The sequence below is a fragment of the Meleagris gallopavo genome, chromosome 2 (genome assembly GCF_000146605.3).
Source record: "Meleagris gallopavo isolate NT-WF06-2002-E0010 breed Aviagen turkey brand Nicholas breeding stock chromosome 2, Turkey_5.1, whole genome shotgun sequence".
Taxonomy (NCBI): Eukaryota; Metazoa; Chordata; class Aves; order Galliformes; family Phasianidae; genus Meleagris; species Meleagris gallopavo.
This window is the reverse complement of record NC_015012.2, coordinates 40,301,723-40,306,924: the sequence shown is the minus strand read 5'-3', so window position 1 is coordinate 40,306,924 and position 5,202 is coordinate 40,301,723.

Here is a 5,202-nt window from a genome sequence, read left to right as displayed (position 1 = left end):
GACCGGGATCCGCCGTTGGGCTTCCCGAGCCGCGGTCCCACCAGCCCTGCACGTCGGCAGCTCGTACAGCGGCAAAGCTCAGCCTTCCTCAGCACAGAACCCTCTCCTTCTCAACCCTTTTTTCTTTTCACTTTGCGGTGGCAACTCAGCTGGGCACCGTCACCCAGTTGGTAAAGTGTTTTTCGGGGGCCAGTCAGAAGTTCCTCAAGGGTGCACTCCATCCCTTTCTTCTCCTGGTTGATCCCCTTTGACCTGGCACTGGGCTGTCCTAGGCATGCTTCTCATGAACGGAGCCATGGCTCAGTTTAATATAACCAGCACAAAAACTTCTCTCTCACGTCTTGTTCCCAAACTGGAGAAGTCTGGAAAATGTCCTCCCAAAGCAACCCTCAGACTCATCATTTGTCCTATTGTGGAGCAGCAAGCCCGCTCCGTGTGGAACAGGAGAATGAATCCCTGTGGTGGGTCCTGCCCCGCAGCACAGAAAAGTTTCAGAATTCAAACGGGAAGACTAGGATCCCTGCTTTGCTGAGGCTGGAAGAACGTTTGCACAACATCTGTGGAAGGATTCTGCAGCTGATGAGAAGAGGCATGAGTTTGGGCTCTGAGAGGTGTGATGAATCCAGAGGGTAGAGCCCCATCAAATGTACAGATGGATAAACACCATCAATGTTTTGTTTGCTCTAAAAATAAAAAAATAAAAATGTACGGAGAATGAAGTATAGAAAATCACCGACTTTGTCATCACCACATGAAATTCCAGTAGGAAAACATGTTGCTCTTTCAAAACACAGAAGACTTCAAAAGGTCCATCTGTCACTAGAGAAGAAAATGCCAACGCAAGCATCACTGCTTTGCCGTTTGCCATGGAAGCTCCTTCCAATTTGGCTGGCCTTGGTCTTGCAGGATAGTGGGAGCCAAGGAACTTTCCCCTTTCTCGCAGGTCCAGGGGTCTGAGCCAAGCTAGGAGGGAGAGGGCTTTTTTGTCTTCCTAAGACATTTGGTTTTCAGTTTTGCGAAACCTCAAGAATTTTTAAAAAATAGCTAATGAAGTTCACAAAACCTCAAATTCTACTGCGTTTACTCATTCCTCCCACTACATTAAGTTAGTCTTTATATATGTGGCTGTGCAATGCATTTTCCACAGGATTTTGAACAGGACTGGCATAATTGTATTCAGCAATCTGCTTTGGGTTTACACTTGGAGAAGAAAAGGCAGCAAAGACTTTCAGAGGCCTAGGAGGTATCTGAGACAGTAGTTTACTCTTACTACATGCATATATAAAAAAAACACTTTTTACAGTGCAGATTTTCTAGTCAGTAAAAAGACAGTGCAAAGCAGAGATAAATTTTATTCTGATCGCTTTTAACCAGCTACCCTTCTTTCCATCTGTGTGTGTGTTGCAGGAATGAAAGATCGATAGCACATTGTTTTCAAGTTGAGTGATTTACATAGAAGATGATGAACCTTTGAGGAGACAGATTTGCTTCTCTTCTCTTGATGACTGTGAAAATGCTCAGTGCTTACTTTTCCCTGGCCCACTTTAAAGAAGTAAACATCGTCTTCATATTGACAGAAAGGCTCACAGTACTGAATACATGCTCTGCTTTCCCCTGCTAGCCATTGTATACACACAAATACTAGAACCACATTCACATCTCTTATCAGTCTACCTGCTTGTTTAGTAGAGTGTGAAAAAGAGCAAGTCAGATTTGCTAACATTTAGGAGCACTAATGACGTAACAGCAGTTCTCAGAGGAATTGTTTTCTTTGGTGTTTTACCTTTTATTGCATTTTGTTAGATGCTGGTTCATCTGACATGAGCACAGGTACATCTCATTTCTTTACACCATCTCCATTTGCGCTTTCTGTTTGCTAATTGGTGTTGTTTTTTTTTTTTCCTTTGCATCAGCCTTTGGGACTTCCATTTTGGATCATATGAGCTTCATGTCAAGTAGCATATATTACTGAAAACCACTAGGGAATGGCAGAATCCCAGTGAGTCTGGTTCCACATTGTCTTCGAAAGAATCAACCATTGAATTAGGCTGTATAGGATATTTTCCACCACTGTGTCATGTATGCATACCAGAAGTAGAAGATGGCAGTATGAGCAGTAAGGATTTTGTCCAAATCGGTTCTCCAGGAACTACCTTTTATGGTAAATATCTCTGGATTAAAAAATAATAATATTAACTGCAGCATAATTTGTTGATTTCCTTTGTAATTTCAGTAAAAGCTGACATAAAAAACAGATCTCATAAATGTAATAATTTTCACAAGCTTATAGGAGAAATATTGCCCCTGGAACAACAAGCCGCTTCTAAGCAGCTTGCTACCAATTAGACCAATACAAGAACAATGGGGAGGAATCCATGCCTCTACTATGTAGGTTAGATTGAATGTTTTAACAGTCCTTGAAAGCCCTGGAATCTGGAAATCTCTGGGCTTACTTTGCAAGTGCTGCTGGAACATCTGTGGTCTTAAGTTCTGTTTTTCTGTTAAGTTCCTCAAAATTCAGTGTTGAAATGGAGATATATATATATTTTTTCCAATTTCCAAATGAATACATAAGGTACATCAGTGTATTTCGTGGTAAGGCTTAATTTTCATAACTAACTATAAGTGGGTTACAAAAATGAAACAGATGACTTAAGATTAGTATGTGACTCAGACGTTTAGATTTCTGCATGAGCAAGAAATTACTGATAGGGAGAAAGACCTGGGTGGTTCCAAAAATGACATGCTGGAAGTACTCCAGCTAAATGCAGTTTGAATACTACAATAAATTACACTGGGGACAATGAATTCATCTAGGATGAGGGAGAAAGTTATTTTTGACAAAGCTTTATGTATGGGTTAGTCTAAGTTCTGGTGCAAAAATGATCAAGATAAATTGATATTGATATCAGATACTTAGTTTCCCTTTTTTAAATTATTTATTTATTTATTTATTATTATTAATTTAAAAGGAGAAGTGTTCCATTTCCAAACTTCCTTAAATAAGTTGCAGGTATAAAATACATCCAATTACATGTGCTAACATCTGTCAGACAAGATGGCTGTGGGCTTTACATGTGCTACATGGTGTACTTTTGCAATAATCTTGTCAGAGAGGGAAATCTTAGGATCATCCATTTACGAACTTAGTTCATACTCAACAGAGTGCTTATATATAAAAGCATATTTAGTGGTATTAGCTGGATTACTGAGTTTAAAACTCCACTAAATCAATTCCTATACAATTTAATTAATATCTTACAATAACTTACAGAACAAGCAGGAAGGGGAGCCCTATGCATCTAACTCATGGTCAGAAACTTAAAACAAGAAACATTTTTTTTATAAGAGGAAAAGCATACATCACTGCAGTACTGAATTTCATACAGCTAAGACTATCTTTATTATCTGGACTGTAATTGTTCTATCTGCTGTATTCTGTTTTCTGTTTGTCAAATGGAATTTGAACTGTTATATTTTCCTATGTTCAAAGATAGTCCAACTCTCAAAGCTTTAAGATTTTAATCCATATTGAGAAGTAAAGCACACTGAAGTTGCTAGTAGTGTTACCTGAGGTGCAAATGAATGTAATAAAAATGATACCTTCAGTGGTTCAGCTCAAAACATAAAAATTGTTCAGGTGATCAGCTGTCATTCATCATTTCAGTAGGAGGTGAAAAAGGAGATATGAGAAGGGAAGTGAGAGATATATCTTGGAAGACCTACTACCTTTTCACTATATAAATGAAATACTAAACACTTTCAGAGGTCTTTTGAAATTATAGTAAATATTGGAATAATCTCAGTCTGAAAACAATTTTTATGAGAGACCCATGTTGGTGTTTCATCATCATCTCCTTGCTTACCCATACATTTGTCCAATGAAGTTCAGGTTAATCCCACTGTTGGATGTGGTGAGTGTTGTGGGGAGCTGCCTCTACCATGCTCACTCCCTGCTATCTAAGCCCCCAAGTATCTGCACCCTTTTCCTTGCCTTCCATTCTTCTGTAGGAGCTTGAGGGTGGCCAAAATCAAAGTATGATTTCATCAGGTACATTGCATCCCTGAATCAAGGTGCTCACAGATTCTGGAGAGACCAAAAAAAGCATGGGAAACATACTCAAAGAACTGAAATTGATTGGGAAAAAAATAATAATAATAAATTGAAAATCACAGAAAACAGTCTGGGGGGTTGATATCTCTCCATATGTGCAAAACTCCCACAAATGGAGTCATGGGTCCCACAGGATGAAGAGAGGAGATGAAAGAAAGCAATTCATGAAACTACTACAGCTGGCTGGGGGACTTTAACTGGGAAACAGAGCTTCATTCAGCTGTGGCTTGATAATGACTATGATGATTAAAGCTGAGCAAATAATTGCCATATTTTATTATTATTTTTTCACTGAGTGAAAAGCCAGTGTAGCTGGGTTATGCTAGTTTAAAAATGCTGAAGTTTAAACTCACCTTCGGTAAAAATGTGTAGCTTCACTTCTGTTTACTTTGATTAATCGTGTAGTTCACGTCGACCTTGTAATCAGAAACTACAACAGGCCTTGCATTTGCCTTTTCATTTGAACCATGATTATTATTTTTCTTTGTTCTTCTGAATCCAAATCCTCAATTAAGGTAATATTTAACAATCACTGAAAATATATAGAAAGTACCTAGAAAATACATATATCAGTAATGACCTGCAGACAAATTTCATTTCCAAGGTGGCTTGCTAATTACTTGTCTGATCACCTGGATGGCTCTTCATTCAAAAGCCTAGCTCTTGTAGAACTTAATTTTTAATTCTATAATAGATTAGAAATAGTATTTTATGTGCAGTTATTTTTTCAATTTCTTTATAGACTAAAGGTGAAAAAATGATATTTGTATCACTGAATTTTATAAAAACAACAGCTGTTTCAAATTGCTCCTTTTAAAGACACATTTTAACATTTCAGTGTTCCATACGACTTGTTCAACTTTACTGTGATAAGAAGATTTTAGTAGATAGTCTATAGCCCTGTTCAGGTTTGATCTTGAAGAAACAGTTTTGATCAAGTAAGCAGCAAGGCAAATTGCCTGCATCATCTTTGACTAACAACTGTAGCACTACATTGTAGTTACATGTAAGTCCCTATGAGGCCACAGTTTTACATTTAATGAAAAGCCTTTGTCAACATAATAAACAAAGCAAAAATTTATTAGATA